The sequence below is a fragment of the Arachis stenosperma genome, chromosome 4 (assembly GCF_014773155.1).
Source record: "Arachis stenosperma cultivar V10309 chromosome 4, arast.V10309.gnm1.PFL2, whole genome shotgun sequence".
Taxonomy (NCBI): Eukaryota; Viridiplantae; Streptophyta; class Magnoliopsida; order Fabales; family Fabaceae; genus Arachis; species Arachis stenosperma.
In genome coordinates, this window is record NC_080380.1 from 97,720,294 (window position 1) to 97,739,008 (window position 18,715).

General features: G+C 39.7%; 1 non-coding gene across 1 annotated transcript; it reads right to left on the reverse strand.

Moving 5' to 3' along the window:
* Positions 1-5,608: 5,608 nt before the first annotated feature.
* On the reverse strand, positions 5,609-5,712 carry LOC130978798 (small nucleolar RNA R71). Its single transcript, XR_009086412.1, has one exon. It is a non-coding gene; the product is annotated as a small nucleolar RNA R71 (small nucleolar RNA).
* Positions 5,713-18,715: the final 13,003 nt, after the last annotated feature.

Sequence of the window (18,715 nt, forward strand, 5' to 3'; positions counted from 1 at the left end):
TCCTTAGGTGCGTCCCGACCTCAGAAACAAAGAGCGTCCTCGAAGAAGTCCACGGAGGCATGTGTGGGAACCACCTCGGAGCTCGGGCGTTATCCAAGAAAGTAGTCCGAGCCGGGTTCTACTGGCCAACTTTGCAAAGAGACGCAACGGAGTTTGTGAAAGTATGCCCCCCTGCCAAAAACACGCCAATTTCCACAAAGCACCACCCGAAGACCTTATCAGCATCACCGCACCATGGCCCTTCGCAAAATAGGGACTTGACCTACTCGGCCCGTTCCCCCAAGGACCGGGGCAAGTCAAATACCTCATAGTAGGGGTCGACTACTTCACAAAGTGGATCGAAGCTGAACCCTTAGCCACCATTACGGCTCAGAAAAGCCGCAAATTCCTATACAAAAATATTGTCACAAGGTTCGGAGTCCCCTACTCCATTACAACAGACAATGGAACACAGTTCACGGACACAAGTTTTCAGAACTTGGTGGCCGAACTAAAAATCAAACAAAAATTCACCTCAGTCGAACACCCACAAGCCAACGGACAAGCAGAGGCTGCAAATAAAGTCATCTTGGCCGGGTTAAAACGAAGACTCCAAGAGGCCAAAGGAGCATGGGCCGAGGAGCTCCCCCAGGTATTATGGGCATATCGGACAACTCCACACTCTACAACGGGAGAATCGCCATTCCGGCTAGCTTACGGGATGGAGGCAATGATTCCTATCGAAATAGACGAAGGGTCACCCAGAGTTATCTTCTACAACGAAGAAGGTAACCCGCAGGCACAAAAGGAAGAACTCGACCTCCTCCCCGAGGTCCGAGAAAGAGCCCGGATCCGAGAAGAAGCCTTAAAACGGCGAACGGCCCTCAGATACAATCAGAAAGTAATAAAACGAAGCTTCTCCACTCACGACCTAATTCTAATCCGAAATGACATCGGAACACAAAAGTCGGGAGAAGGAAAGCTAGCTGCAAATTGGAAAGGACCCTACAAAGTAACAGAAGTCTTAGGAACAGGCTATTACAAGATATCCGACCTAGAAGGCAATGAGCTACCCAGGGCCTGGCACGCCTGTAATCTAAGACGGTACTACAGCTAGAAAAATTTGACCCGAGGTGTACTCTTTTTCCCTACAAGGGTTTTTTAATGAGACACCCGGTCAAGTAAGGCACCCGACCTAGTCAAGGGTAAACACTCTGTAAATATTCTTTCTTTTTTTAATACTAATCAAAATTTTCTATTTTCTTTTTTCCTCATGACGAAACAAATCCTAGAAAGTACCCCGCCAAGGCGCATTAATTTATGCTCGGCAAAACGCAAAAAATCATTTGCCAAAAAGACCACACAAGGTCGGCAAAGATAAAGCGACGAGGTTCAAATTAATGTGGGAAGTTATAAACGCAACTCTGAAAAGGCTAAAAAAAGCCAAATAAAAAGAGATTACAAAAATAACTTAAAAGGCCGACCAACGACAAGGTCGGACCCAACAAAGGGAGGTACTCGAACGCCCGAGGTCCGAGAAAAAGCCCGGACCCAAGAAAGAAGCCCTAAAACAGCGAAAGCCAAGATTTCGAAAACGCTTACTAAAAAGTTGCTATACAAGACAACTAAAAAGTACAAGCGAAAAAACAAAATCAAAGGAAAGGGTAAAGCAAAAGTTTCAAGCGCTAGCTAAAAAGTTGTTAACCAAAAACAACTAAAAAGCATAAAAGCGGAACAAAAAGTCAAAACGCGAACAAAACACCACATAATAAGCTAAAAAGTTACTACAAGTAGCTAAAAGCAGAAAGGCGTCCAAAGCGTTTACAGAAAACATCCAAAAAACAAAAAGAGCCCACAGGCCGGGCAAAAATCAAAGATTACAGAGGATCAAGGTCCTTTCCGGACTCCACATCAACAGAAGGCTGCGGAGGAAACATAGAAATCGGGACTGCATCGACAGCACCGTCATCCCAGTTTGAAACCTCCACACCAGATCCATCCCCGGCCAAAGGTGAAGTCGGGTTCGCAACCGGAACTTTGGGGTCGGACACCGGAACCTCATCCTCGTTGGGAGCAGGGACAATCTTTCCCTCCACAACAACGTTATCCGTACTAAATAAGCTCAGATCCAGATCAGGAGCAAGAGCCCGGACCTGAGCCTTCAGATTTTCAAACATAGCATCCATACCCTTGGCCACATGACCTTCTAGCTCGTAAAAATCATCCTGAGCAGACTGCAACCTCTCCTTTGTCTCCACAAGCTCAGCGTATATCCGAGTATAATTCTCCGTCGCCGCCTTCGCCATCTCCTCAGATGCTTTCGCTGCCGCCACCGCCGCGGTAGCTTTAGCTTTCTCTTTCTCCAAAGAGGCCTCCAGCTCAGTAATCCTAGCTGCCTTCAGCTCACTAATCTTCTCGAACTCGGACTGAGCCTTCTCAAGTCGGGAGCTGGTAGCGCCAATGGGGGATTTCTTGAACTCCCGGGCAATAGCAGCATGAAGACTGGCCATCCGGACACAGCTCCGCGCCATATACTGAAAATGGTGCTCCATAGACACATCATCCGTAGAAATAAAAGTCTGAGGGAGAATATGCTGTTCAATCCAACCAAGAGCATCGAAATCCTTATCGTTAAAACCCGCAAGCTCTTGAGAGGTCTTCTGCTTCTTGGGAGGAGGACCCGAGAAACGGAGGAGGAGAAGAGGTAGCGGGCCCAGAGGTCGGAGGATCTTGATTTATAGCTCGGAACCGGGGGGTCGGAATAGTCTTTGACCGAGTGGTGACACCCACAGTAGTCTTCTCCGGAGAAGATCGGGCAGAAACCCCCCCAGCCTCAATATTCCGAGCGGCCACAGACTTCTTCGTCCGACGAAGGAACTTCATGGAATCCACCTGAGAAGACATCTCTGCAGGAATAAAAGAAAAGGATTACCACAACAGAAATTCCACCAAAACAAGCAAAGCCAAAAATACTAAAAAAGATGAATCTCGGAGAGGTCGGGAACTACCTAACTCGGAACGGAGAAGGCTTGGATCTCCCAACATTTTCTTCGTGTCCAAGTGAGGTGCCCGACCCCATAAACTGCTCACCACACCCACAAAAGCCTGCTCAACCTCATCTAGACTCTCAAAGGTATACTTAGCAGACACTACATTCTCCTGCCAACAAAGAGGAAAGGAAGGCTCCCCACTCTCATCTAGAAAGAAAGGTCGGACGTCTCCAGTAGCCCGGACCTTGAAATAAAAGTTCTTAAAATCATGAAAGGACTCATCATAAAGGGTACAAAACTTCCTTCCCTGGTTAGCCCTAAAAGAGACCCAAGATACCTTCCCTCCACCCGACCCCGGCTTCGTCAACACAAACAAGTAGGAAAAAAGAGAAATAGAGGGAGCGACGCCCAAAAATTGACACAAAAGTTGAAACAGCTTTAAGAACGCCCAAGAATTCGGATGGAGCTGCGTAGGGGCAAGGTTACAAGACCATAACACCTCAGACTCCAGGTCGGTAAAAGGAAGTCGGACACTCAGCTTAGAGAAAAAACAATCATAAGCATAAAAGAAGAGCTTCTCGGAACTATCTAGGGGCGGGAAGCACACTCTCTCCTCAGAATCCGGGGCTACTAGTTCATAATCCCTCTCAGACTCTCTATTTTCACATATGCTACAGTGCCTACGGAACCTAGCTAAATACTCAGAATCTACCACAGAAGGGACTTTTAGAGGAAGAGGGTCTACCCAACCAAGACCACTTGGAATCTTGGTCGACATCGCTTGAAGAACCTTTCGAGACATAAAAACTCTTACCTACAAAGAAGAATACAACAGCAAGCAAAAATCACATAAAAGCAGACAGCAAAAACCCATTCAGCAAAGCAAGAAACAAAAACCCAACGAAGAAAATGAGGCAACCCGGAACAAAATACCAGAGAACGAAAAAGAGCCCCCCCCCCATATGCAAATAACAAGCAATGGCGGCGCCTCTTTTTGGGGCAACCCAGGCATAAAGAAAAAGAAACAAACAAGAGCCACACAAAGAACAGAAGCATACGATCACAAGAAAAGAGAAACATAGGAACAAAACCTGGAAGAAAGAAAACGAAGGCGAAGAACTCCGAAGCAAGGAGAACGAAACGGCGGCGCAGAGGAAACCCCGGAAAGACACACGGAAAGATTCGGGGAAGAAGAACTAAGAAAGAGAAGAAGCAGTGCTCGGAAAAGGAGACGGCGAAACTTAGAAAAACAGGAAGGGAACAGAATAAACGAAGAAAAAGGAAGGGAACAAATAAATAATGCCCCCACAGAGCCCGAACGGAAATCGAGGAGAAACGGTAAAAAGCAATAAATGCAGGAACGGCCATTTTTTGAATTTTGAAAAACTACTATGCCCGAGCTCGACCTCCAAAAAAGGACGAACTCGGACAGGGGCACTGTTCATACCCTGACCGGGCTCCTCCAACTCGGCAAATCTATGAAAAGTCCGACCTCGTCCTAAGGCCCATGCCTAGAAGGTCGGACCTCGGACAACAAAGCAAGGAAGGCCCATCAAAAGGAACGCAGCCCAAAACCTAAAGGCCGAAAAAGCCTAGCAAAGGCGGTTCCACAAAGATAGGGATAAAACTCCCGAAAGATAAGATAAGATAAGAATATCTTATCTAGGGAAGATCACGGCCAACTACTATAAATACACTGGAGCACCCAGGTATGACACATTCCACATTCTACACATATCTGCTTGGACCCATGCTAACTTAAGCATCGGAGTGTCATTGCAGGTACAACCACCAACCACTCTACATATCAAGCTCGGGTCCCTGACCCCCACCTCGGGCCTCTCCAGACGACCGAGCTATACGTTTCAGGTAACCCTCGGAACAAATTTTAATTTCTGCACTCTGTTACTTGCTTTCTTTTTTTATGCCTTTAAATTCAAGCAACTAACTCACTGACTCACTAACTATTTGAATTAATTCCTCAACTGCTCTAACCATACTCTTCCATTAACCAAGAGTATTTCACTTGTTTGTTGCCTGTGCTGTGTTCTTGTATGACAGGTAGGAGAGGAGAGACATCAACTCATCCATATACCGAACCAGAGAGGACCCTACATAAACTTAGAAGGGAAGCAAGAGGGAAGAGAGTACTGGGAGAAGAAGAATCTGAAGGAGAATATGAGGACAATTTTGAGGAAGCTCTAGATCTTAACATGGATAGAGAAGTTCACAACCATGAGAGAGCTGATGGAAACAATGCCATTCCCGAGAGGAGGGTTCTTGGTTCATACATAAACCCAACCTCTGGGAATTGTGGTAGCAGCATTCAGAAACCACCCATTTAGGCCAACAATTTTGAACTCAAACCACAGCTAATATCACTGGTGGAGAATCATTGTTCATTTGGTGGGAGTGCTAATGAAGATCCAAACCAACATCTCACAAAATTCCTGAGAATTTGCGACACTGTGAAGTCCAATGGAGTCCAGGAAGATGCTTATAAACTGCTCTTGTTCCCATTTTCACTTAGGGACAAGGCAGCTAAGTGGCTGGAATCATTCCCAAGGGGGAGCCTAACAACCTGGGATGAGGTGGAAAGCAAGTTTCTGGCACGTTTCTACCCCCCACAAAAGGTCAAGAGGCTTCGATCTGAGGTTCAGACTTTTAGACAACAAGATGGTGAAACTCTCTACGAGGCATGGGAGAGGTTCAAGGATTTGACAAGGAAATGCCCACCAGACATGTTCCATGACTGGGTGCAATTGCATATTTTCTATGATGGACTTTCTTATGAATCAAGGAAGGCTGTAGACCATTCATCAGGAGGTTCATTGAATAGGAAAAAGACTGTGGAAGAAGCCATTGAAGTGATTGAGACAGTGGCTGAGAATGAGTACTACTATGCTTCAGAGAGACACAACACTAAGGGAGTCATGGCGTTGAACCATGTTGATACAATTCTAGCCCAAAACAAGGTGTTTGCCAAGCAACTAGCAGAGCTCACCAGGAAATTAGAAACAAATCAAGTGGCTGCAATACACACACAAGATCAAGAGGAAGTAAACACTGAAGGAGGTGATTGGGAAGAGGCCAATTATGTAGGAAATCAACAAAGGCAACCATATGATCCACATTCCAACACTTACAACCCAGGCTGGAAAAAACCACCCAAACTTTGGGTGGGGAAACCAGCAAACCCAACCACAAAACCACAAACCTTACAACCCCAACCAACATAACAATTCCACATACCAAAACTCCAACCAAAGATCATACCAAGCCATACAAAACACTTACTCCCAACCACCATATCATGGCCAAAATAATCAACCTGCCCAACCTAATCCGAACCAACAATTTCAAGATCAATTAAACAGGATAGAAGGAATGCTTGCAAACATGGGTCAGGACATAAGTGAGTTGAAAAGCTTTAGGGATGATGTGAGATCTACCTTAAGGAACCATGGTGAAAAACTCAAGAGGATGGAGTCTCGAGTAGGAGAGCTATCTCAACAGGCCCCCAAGTCAACTGCAGTGTTCCCTAGTGACACAGAAAAGAACCCTAAAGGGGAACAAAAGGGAGTGAGATGGGAAGAATGCAAGGCCATCACCATATTGAAGGAAGTCTCAGAAGAAGAAGGAATCAGACCCTCAGAACAGGAGCCAGAAATCTTGAAGGAAGGTGTGGAAGAAGCTAAGCAGGAAAGTGAAACTGAGCAAGCCAAGGAACTGCAAAATAAAGGCATGCTGGAAACATACCAACCAAAAGTACTATTTCCTCAGAGGTTAGGAGGAGGTGAAAAAGGGAAAATATATTCAAGGTTTTTAGAGACATTTAAGTCTCTCCATATCAATATTCCCTTTCTTGAGATTCTCCAGCAGATGCCTACACATATCAAGTATTTGAAGGAATTGCTGAGCAAGAAAAGAGTTTTGAAGGGAGGACAAACTGTAATAATGAACAAAGAATGCAGTGCCCTCATCAAGAAGGACATAGTCTCTAAGAAAACAGACCCAGGAAGTTTTCATATCCCCTGCATCATAGGGGAAACAAAAATTGACAGAGGATTCTGTGATCTAGGAGCTAGCATAAATGTGATGCCTCTGACTCTTATGAAGAGGCTACAACTGAATGAGGTGAGATCCACTGATGTAATCATACAACTGGCTGACAAAACTCAGAAGCAAGCTGAAGGGGTAGTTGAGAATGTGCTGGTGAAAGTGGGAAATTATTTCTTCCCCACAGACTTTGTCATTTTGGACATGGAGGAAAGCTACCTACACCCTATCATTCTGGGAAGGCCATTTCTAGCCACTGCTAGAGCGCTCATAGATGTAGAACAAGGAGAGCTAATTTTGAGAATACATGATGAACAGCTCATTTTCCATGTTTTCAAACCTGCATCTGAGCCTGAACCAGAACCTGAAAAGCCTAAGGATGATAGTAGCCATCTGTGTTTGGAGGAAAGCAACCCAGCAGTTGAAACTCTGAAACAGTCCTTGGAAGGCAAACAAGAATTGCAAGAGTTAAAGCCACAAGAATCAATAGAAACAGATCAGAAGGATCCTCCTGGCATAAGGGTCAATGAAGAAATCCTCAAGAGAGAGGGAAGAATTGTAAAGAAATTGCCAAGAGGGTGGAGAAACAAGAAAATTCCCACTGAAGGTTTCTCTCTGGGAGATAAAGTGATATCAAGTCATTATCTGCCAATCCCACCTGGCCTCAAAACTATTCCTTTCCAGCTCCCTCAAGTGTTCACAATCAGGAAAGTTCTTTCTATGGAACATTTGGAAATCATGAAGGAATCAAATGGGGACGTTTTCATAGTGAGAGGAGAGGACATCAAGCACTACAATCCACCCTAACAAGGGACAACCGTCAAGCTAGTGACGTTAAAGAAGCGCTTGTTGGGAGGCAACCCAACCTGAGGTAATACTCCTTTGCTGTTTCTTTTATTTGTTTCAATAAAAAGGTGAAGTAGTTTCTGTGCATTGCAAAGAATTAAGTTTGGTGTTTCACACCAAACAATGAATTCGTGGATCAATAATTCAAAGGGGAATGTGTGACTCTAAGTTTGGTGTTCCACCATACAGATCAACTGAACACAACAACCTTTGAATTATATGAAAGGAACAACCATTCTAAGCAATCACAGAAATACTTAAAAATCCTTAGCAGCAACTTCATTCCAAGGAGAATTCAAGGATTCAAAGAGCAGAGGAGTAAGTAGGAGATTAAGTTTGGTGTTCACACACCAACTTAAGACTCAGACACTTGCCCATACATAGTTGAGCTAACCACTCAAGTGCTTGAGAAGCAAGCAACTTCATCACTCTTTGTAGGAAAGGAAACAAGGATCTTAGAAAGAACATGAAGCAACAACTAGGAGAAGAAGGAGAAATCAAATTGTTTCCTGGCAACAAAGAGAAAATAAGAAATTTCACAAGGTGGTGTTGTTCCTTGACCATTCTTTAAAAGGCAAACAAAAGCATGCTTGTTCTGGTTTAAACTATAATTGTTGAGTCTTTCTGGAATGTGAAGTTTTTAGTATGTTTGTCTGTTTACTGCTTTGAATAAAGTGAATGCCTAGATGTTTGGATATAACTTCACCTTCTTAAACAAATGCTTGCCATGCTTGTTCTGTTTCCAAAAATAAAAGAAAAGCTTGAACAAAAGTAACTTGGCTCAATTAGTGACAAATCAAGTAGAATTAAGTGGTGGTATGCATGCTTGATTGTTTAGTCAGATCACTGGAAATTGAGTGTAGAATTATCATTTTGTGTAGAAGTTTGAATACTGTCTATGGATCTTGATGAATAAATGTCTTTGGCCATGAAAAAGAAAGAAAAAGAAGAAGAAAAAGCCATTGAAAAAGGGCAACCAAAAAGCAAAAAAAAAAATTGAGAAAATAAGCTAGGCACCAATGGTTTGAACTTCTGAGACAAATGCCTGTGGTGTTTATGTATTAAGGATATGCTTGGATGAATAGGTTCTGAGGAGTGTTTCAACACTTGGTAACTTGGGTTAACTAACCGGGGATTATCAACCAAAAGTCTATTATCAAGAGCAACCTAAATACAAAACATTTAGTCACACAAAGAGGTGCTGGGCACCAATGTCTCAAGAAGAAATGTGAACTAAAATGCCTGTAGTGGATATGTGTAGTGCACTGATAAGAAAAAGAAAATGCCAAAGGCTTGTGCAACACATGACACTGAGCAAACAAGGAGCAAAGGAGCTCTAAGAAAAAGAAAAACAAAGAAGGGAAAAGTGCCAAGGACATAAGAATAACAAGAGGCCATAGCAGTGTTTGATGGATGCAATGAAAAAGTGATAATCTTACCTGATAAGAAAGAAAAAGTGATGCTGCAACCTTCTGCATAAAACCCTTCTGATGAACTTCAAGTGCTTACTAATATAGCCAATGTAATTGCTTTCTGTTTCATACTTTCTTCTCAAATAACTCAGGACTTGCTTAGGGACAAGCAAGTATTAAGTTTGGTGTTGTGATGCCAAGGCATCTTAGGCTAGTTTCACTAGCATTTTTCTGTTAGTTTTAGTTGTTTTATGCATTTTCTTGAGCTTAAAGTAACCAAGAATGGTTAAATGAATAACAAAGCAATGAACCATCCAAACAGTATGATTTTGATGCAAATTTCATGAGTTTTTAGTTATATTACTTGAATGCTATGAATGAAAGATTTCTCATGAAATTTTGCAAGACTTTGATGCAGTTGTTTGGATGATTTCAGGGAAGAAGAGGCTAGGCAAGGAAGCAACAAAATCAATAAAGGAAGCTTGAATATCACATGTGGAGTTTAAGCTCCAGTTTAAGCTAAAACTGGAGCTTAAACGCCAAAATCATGAAAGCTGAGGAAAGGCTGAAAGTGGCGTTTAACCTCCAGTTTAACCTTAAACTGGAAGTTAAACGCCAGAATTGAAAGCACCAGGGAGCCATTTCCACGTTTAAGCTTCAGTTTAACCTTAAACTGGAGCTTAAACGTGTTCGACCATTCTCCTCCAGGGTTGCGTTTTGCATTTCCACGTTTAAGCTCCAGTTTAAGCTTAACTGAAGCTTAAACGTGTTCGACCTTTACCCTCCAGGATGGCTTCCCTCCATTTCCACGTTTAAGCTTCAGTTTAACCTTAAACTGAAGCTTAAACGTGTTCGACAATTCCACACTCCAGGGTTGCCTTCTTCCATTTCCACGTTTAAGCTTCAGTTTAACCTTAAACTGAAGCTTAAACGTGTTCGACTCATATCACCTCCAGGAGTGTCCAACGTTTAAGTTGTAGTTTAAGCTTAAACTGCAACTTAAACGCCACTATTTGAAAAGGTTTCTGGGCCAAAGATATTGCAGTTTAAGTTAGCATTTGAGCACAAACATTAACTTAAACATACTCTGGTATGAAACCCAATTGAATATCATGGTTTATGGGATTGGGCCTGAAGAATTGATGAGTCTGGAATTTCAATTTGTTGAGTCATGTGTCATTACTTGATTATCACTAAGTTGGCTCAATGAATGTTACAGAATTGGATCAGCAGCCTCATCAGGATTATGGATCATAAACCCAAAGCAAAAGGAAATCAGGGAAAGGCTTCAAAGCCCAAGAAACACAACAGAAGCTCAATTTAGAAAGTGTATAAATAGGATAGAATTTAAGTTAGTAGGGGAACTTTTAGAACTTTGGATCATTTTTCTAGTTTTTCATACTTTTGTAATTGAATTCAGAGCTATGACTCACTAAACCCCTTTCATTGGGTTAGGGAGCTCTATTGTAATTCAATAAATCAATAATAGTTTTTATCTTCTTCTTCAATCTTTTCTCTTGAATTTTGTTAGAAAGCTTCTCGATCTAATTCCATTGGATAGTTGTCTTGGGAAAGAAACTATCCATAATTGGAATCCTTCGGAACCTTGGGAAAGGAATGGAGGATTCATGCTAGAGAAGCTTTCTCACAGTGAATTGGATTGGGGTTTGGATGGATATTGTGACATGTAATCCTACCAAATTGTGGTTCATGAAACTGTGTGGTATAATCAGTGATCGAGCATCATCTCTTCTTATGAACATTTAAACCAAGGGATTGGGAATTTGTTTGTTTTTAGAGAGAATTGGTGAGCCAAGGGATTGGGATCCAATCATATAAGATTGCCAAGCATAATTCAATGAATGCATTGGTTGAGGAAGGGATAAAAATGTTTTGATTCGGAGATCTCAATATCTCCTGAAACCCAATGAATTCCCCATTTCTGATCTACCACTTTCTCTTTACATTCTGCAATTAAATTCATGCAATCACCCCGATCCCTTTTAATTTCAGCAATTTAGCTTCTCGCTCTTTAATTCATGCAATTTAAGATTCCGCAATTTCAATTTCTTGCCATTTACGTTTACCGCCAATTTTACATTCCGAAATTCTCATCTAAATCTTGATTCCGCTCAACTAGAACACACTTCTAATCCGAATTGCTCACTCAACCAATCCTTGTGGGATTCGACCTCACTCTATTGTGAGTTTTTACTTGACGATAACCGGTGCACTTGCCGGAAGGAATTTTTGCCGATCGTGCAATTTCCTAAAATCGTAGCTATCAAGTTTATAGCATATCATTTACAAGACAAGGGGAGCTAAGGAAAAAATATTCCTTTAACCACAAACTAAGTACCTGTTCTTCGAAAGCCATCGGCTTGAGGTCAGTCCAATGATCCCTGTTGGTCACCATCCACTCGCCTCCTTCCTATACATCGCCTATGCAACATGCCATTCCTCTTCCACCTCTATTCATACCTTTTGCCCGCATACACGTCTCTTACAAAATCTTATAAAAAGTACTACAGACAATATAAGAAGCTCATTTGGCAAAAAGTCATAGATAATTAAATTCAAAGGAACCTATTTCGACTATTCATCCATTCACTGAATAATTTTTCAAATTTAACATGATGGACTATTTTACTAACTAGAACAGTTCATCATCATCATAATTATTACAATAATCGATTTACTTTTTAAATTTTATTTTATGTTTCATGCAATTTTTAAGGAATAAGATGAAAAATTTTTTTCTATGGATAACTTAATTATTTATGTTAAAAAAAATACTAAAAGATGTTGTTCTAATTCATGTATTCAAGATTTTCAATCACTTATAATTTGAAAAATATCGCTTAGGATAATTTATAATATTCATATTAAAAGGAATTCATTTGTTGTTATGGTAATAACAAAATATGAAAATATTGTGACACTTATACAATTTGGTTTTTTCATAATGCTTTTTTATGTATTTTTTATGTTAAATTTTTTGGCTCCCTAAATAAAATTTTTCAACCACTGCCACTATCCCGATAAAAAATGTAATTTTCTCACCTAATTTTTCAACGGCAATAGGCTAACATGAATGTGAACGCAGAAGCTAATCACTTCCGCAAAAGAAGACTTACCAAATATAAAGATGAGGCTTTTAAGAGACTCAAATGCGCTTCTTTCTTCCCCAACGCTAAACCAAACACACTCAAACAAACTGACTACAAACCAAATTCAAAACTATTGTTACAGCAACAAATTCATCTCATTGATTATTTTCAACAACAAATTCAACTATCCTAATTTTTATCAGCAAAAATAATTTACGAACGTGATTCTTTCAGCAGAAAAGATTCCCAAATTCGAAGTGCAATTATCATAAAAACTTCAAGTCAATGATGATTTTCAGAAAAAAATAAATATCTAGCTCATTACTAAGCAACACAGCAACAAATTCACAAATACCCTAACTGATAATTGCAGCAATACGGCACCAAATACATTGTTTAGTGACGATCATTAATCAGAAACAAATTTCATCAACAAATTTAACATTCACTAGCAAATTCAAGTTTCAGCCACAACAACATACTATATTGATGTAATATGAACTACATCAACAAATTTTCAAAACAGGGAAATTTGTTGCAACTCACCACATTAAGTACCAGCTTCTCAAACGGCGACGAGGACCACATCGATGACGTCCGTGTGACTGCGAACGGTGACAACACATAGAGCGGCGACAAGGATCAGTTCCGGGACGAGATTCTTCCGCCCGCGGCTATAAAGACGCCCTAAAAGGAGCGATGCAGCGTGAGATACGGTTTCGACACAGTCCGCCCTGCACACGACCAATTGCAAGACCGCCACACTAAGACCATACAGTTCGGTTATGACGGCCACAGCTAAAGACGTCACACCGACGACACTTGTGCTTCCCGGAGAGAATCGCGGGAAAGTTATGCGCAACTGAGTTTGCCTTGCGGGTGATTCATCGCCATTACATTAGGGCACATGGTGGGAACGGCAGGTTGGTTTCTGGTTTTGGGGATCGTTTTACCTGGAAACGACACTTCTTAACATTTTAACAAAACAAAAACAAAAATATCACAACCGGGTACGGGTTCTTTTAACCGGTCCATCACCATTTATCCTAACAATGTTAAATACCATCCTCTCATTAATAAAATACAAAATTTACCACTGTTTCATTATTATTTGATAACCCAAGCCCATTTATAAGGTCTGTTGGGTTGGTAGATAAATAGCCCATTAGCTTTCAGCCATTAAAGCCAAACTTTCTCACATTAGTTTCTTCTTAGCTTCAACCATGAAGCACAAGCCACAAAGCCAGTCTGTCATTTCCATAATTTTACAGTATAACTAAGGACATTTTAGACTTTTTATTCATTACTGTATGACAAACTGTTGACTGCTAACCAGACCGTACTTACTATATTGCTGTACCAAAAAAGTGCATGGCACATGTGAAAGTTTTCCAATACAAGAAAACAACAACTGTTTAGTTTGTTTATTACCTCGGTATCAGGAGCCCACTAGTACTGTATGCGTTTCATTTGATTAAAAAGTTGGTGTATGTGTCAGTTTCTGTCTATGCATTATGGTTTTCTAACTCTATTTGGTTTCTTAATCATAGTTGTTAAACAAGAAATATTGGTACGGTACAGTGGCAGCATGCAGAAGCCAGTTCAAGAAACAATGAAGTCAAAGCCAATTAGGCAAAAATTAAAGCTGGTTAGAGCCACGGCCACATGCGTTACCTACTTTATTTGGAACCGAGGAAGAAATTTCCAGCCCCATGATCAGATATATTATTCTCCACGTTAAATTATTTTTCGATACAAGTCTATATAAATTATTTATATTTATGCATGTATGTTTTTTTTCTCTCGTTATTTTTCTTTTTCGTTATCGTCGTCACCATCACTACCACCACTTCCTCCTCCTCCTCCTCCTTTTCTCATTGGAATTTCTTCTTCTGTTTTTTTTCCTCTTTCTCTTCCATCATCAATTATTTCATTGTTGAAGATAATGAATAATTCAATTTCATTGTTAGTAGTTTATGATTTTGTAGGTGAATAATATTTTTGTTTGTGAAAATTGTTGTTCATCGTTGATGGTTTGAATTGAATGATGTAAAAGTTCTGTATTAAAAAAATATTTTTCTGTATTTGCGACAAATTTGGGTGTAACATGAAGATATTTAGGTGTAAAACGAAGATATTTGAATGTATTGTTTAAGAATTTTTGGTGCATGTGTGCTGATAAATTCTGCATAATTCAAAACTCTTCCTCTTCCTCCTCCTCATCTTCTTCTGTTGCTTCTTCTTCTTTTTCTTTATCATCATCATCATCATCTTTTTTTTCTTATTCATCTTTTTTTTCTTGTTTTATCTTCTCAAGTTTCTTCTTGTTTTACTCTCTTAACAAGAATAAAAACAAAAAAATCAAACAAAGAAGAAGATAAAACACATAATGGTACAAAATTACTTGGAAGAGGATAAACTTACATGTAAAACCCGGCTAATTAATGAATAATTAACCCACAAATTAAAATTTATTCTAGAAAATTAGAAAATAAAATTTTATAGTTTAATGTGATAGAGAAAATTAAACAAGAATTTTGACACTAATTTTAAAGACGGACCTAATCGGACAAAGCAAGCCCGTATTATTGGGCCCAAGGCCCAACCCAATTCAGCCCAAACTAAATAACTCAGCATTCCCTCTCTTCTCCACATTCATTCCACGTTGAAATACAGCACGAAAAGGGGGGAAGAACTCTCTCAAAGTTCAAACCCTTGCTCTTTCTTCAATCCACCATAACTTTTGATCCAGAGCTCCGATTGCCGCACTGTTTGCAGCCATGCGACCACAGCGTCGAGCTCTACAAAGCTCATAACATTGTTCAAGAGGTAAGTCATATTTTCCTCCCAGTTTTCCTAGCCCTTGATTTCGAAAATCTTGAGTGAAAGTGTTGAGATTTTGAGCTCTTTGATGATATAGGATCCAATCAACTTGAGAAAAATGCTTAATCTTGCCTCTTTGGTCTGTGGGTATGGTAAAAATTCTCAACCCTTGTAGAATTCTTGATATATTGTGTATGGGTGTTAAGTTATGTTTGAATGTGATATTGTCGATTAGGTAGTATAAGTATGTATATTGGAGCTTGATTGAGGTTTTGGGGAGCTTAGAAGTGGAGCTATATGCTGAAAAATCTGTTAGTATGGTGTTGAGGTCTTGGAAGCTTGAGGATAAGTGAATTGGAAGTGTTCCGGGTTGAACGGGGAATCGGCCAACGTATGGTTTCGGATTTTTGTATCTAAAATGTAATGTAATGTGAAAACTTAGGCTAGTGACCCTAGGATAGGAATTGAATTTGTGATGATTGTTAATTGGTTGCAATAAATAGTGTCGATTATGTAATTATTGGTTTTAGAGGGTGTAATTGATGTTCTTGATAAATGATGCATGTAAGTTGTATATGATGATAATGATTGGTAATTATGAAAGTTGATTTGAAGTTGAAATTGTGCTTGATATGAATAATTGGTCTTGTATGTAAAACATTGTGGAATTGGAAGTCTTGGTTTTTGGAGTTTGATGAAAATGGAAGGTTGGTAACTGATAATGTATATTGTGAATTTTGAACTTGGATTATTGAGTTAAGATTGATGAAAATAGAGAACTGATATGTTGTGAATTGAATGAGGAAGTTAGAATGTGGTTGAGGCTGAATTGGTAAGGTTTTGGTTGAATTAAAAGGGGTTTAGAAAGTGTATGTTTTAAAATTTGAGGTTTGCTTGGTTTTGTAAAAATTGTGATTTTGGCTCAACTTTGGCGGAGCATAACTTAGGTTTTGGACCTCCGATTTATGTTAAACTTGTTTAGAAATAAAATTTGGTCTGAGATGTTTATGCCGTTCGAAGAACAGAGAAAAAATATTTTAAAATGAGGAAGTTATGCTCGATCAAATTTGGTGTACAAGCTGAAAATTCTGGACTTAGCAGCTCTTTTGGAGATGCTGTATTATATGCGTATGCATACATACCATATGTGGCCATGCGTTTCTGCCTGGCGCGCGTGCATACGCGGAAACGGTGATGCGTATGCGAAATGGGCCAAAATGCACGCTCACACATACGCGTGGCCCACGCGTACGCGTGACCTGGGATTTTTTGTGTATGCGAACTGATAAACCACTATTTTATGGTTTATCTTGTACTCAATTGAGTGGTTTTTATCAACTCACCCACTTATTCATATGATTTGCATGTTTTACATTTTTCTTCCTGATTTTGTGCTATGATTGAAAACATGCTTCTTTGACTTTTATTTTCTTTTATTTAAATACTCTCTTATTACCATTTGATATTGTGATATGTGTGTTGAGTATTTTCAGAGATTACAGGGCAGGAATGGCTTAGAGGATGGAAAGGAAACATGCAAAAGTGGAAGGAATACAAGAAGTTGAAGGAACTGCAAAGCTGTCAGTCTGACCCTCTCGCACTAAAACAGTCATAACTTGAGCTACAGAGGTTTAAACAATGCGGTTTCACTTGCGTTGGAAAGCTAACTTCCGGGGCTTCGATTTGATATATAAATTGCTATAGTGGCCGTACAGTTAGGTGATGCGAACGCGTGCTCCATGCGGACGCATTGCATCTGCAAAAATCAGCATGACAGAATTCGTTTCCAGCAAATTCTTGGCTATTTCCGGCCCAGTTTCAAGCCCAGAAAACACAGATTAAAGGCTGCAAAGTGGTGGAATAAAGGGAACACTTCAGATCAGATCATAATTCACTTTTCATAATTTAGATGTAGTTTTAGAGAGAGAGAGAGAGAGGCTCTCTCCTCTCTCTTAGTATTTAGGATTAGGATTTTTAGAATATAGGAATATTTCTTCTTCATCTCAGGTTCAATGTTCTTATTTATTTATTTTCTCTTTTATTTGTTTAATGACCATTCATGTTATGATTTTCTTTATTTGATATAAATTGAGGTATTTCAGACTCATGATTGCTTTTTCCTATTTTTTTTATTTAGATTATTTACTATTGGCTTTGGTTGATTAATTGGTAACTCTTGAGTTATCAAACTCATTGTGATTGATAATTGTTATTTTCGCTAATCGAATCGCATTCCAATAACTCTAGTCTTTCCTTAGGAATTGACTAGGACCTGAGGATCAAACTGATTAGTCTACTTGACCTTCCTTTATTTAGCAAAGGTTAACTAAGTGGTAGCAAAAATATAATTCTCATCACCATTGATAAGGATAACTAGGATATGACTTCCAGTTTTCATACATTGACAAGAGATTCTTTCGTTATTAATTTATTAATTCCCTGCAATCCCTTTCTCTTGTTCAAAACCTTTTCAAACCCCAAAAACAATGTTTTCCATAACCAATAATAAAACACACCTCCCTGCAATTCCTTGAGAAGACGACCCGAGGTTTAAATACTTCGGTTATCAACTTCAAAGGGGTTTGTTAATTGTGACAACCAATTGTTTGTAAGAAAGGTTGATTGCTTGATTAGAAACTATACTTGCAACGAGAATTTATTATAACTTCTAAACCATCAATCTTCCATTCTTCAAAATGATGCCGTTGCCAGGGAATTGCAAACGTGTGCCTTATTATTGGTTACTGTAAATAATTTTTCAAAAAAAAATTTCAGATTTTTATTTTAAAATTTTTTATCTTATCTTATCTTAGTTTTAAATTTCAAAATTCAAATATTTTTCAAAAAAAATCATATCTTTTTCAAAATCTTATCTTATCTTTTTTCAAAAATCAAATCTTTTTCAAAATATTTTCTTTTTATTAGTTTTTGTTTTTATTTTTCTTCTACTACTATGAACTCTCACCCCTTTGGCTATGAGTCTGGTTACAACTATATTGCAGGAAGAGGAGACTACAGTGAGAACAGGCATCAAGGTTGGGACAATCAAAGATGGGAGCAGCCACAAGGATTTGATCAACCCTCTTGGTAACAACCACCTCCAATGGACTATCAACAACCATTCTGTGATGCATATCAAGGCAATGGCTATGGCGAGCACTCTTGTGATTATCAACAACCACCACCATATGCCTATGAACCCCCTCCTCAATATGACTTTGGACCACCATACTCACAAGCCCCTTACTACCAAACAATCTCATATAATCCTAACCCATATCCACCATACCAACCACCCTATGAACCGTATGAACCATATATAGAACCACCCCAATTCCACCCCAATTACTCCCAAGAACCACCACCTCAATATACACCATCTCCATATCCATCAATCCGAAAGCACTATGATCCTACTTATGATAGCCGAGCGCAACAAGAATCAAGGGATCATCTCAAGGAAACAGTGGAAAAATTTCATGCAACCCTTCGCCAA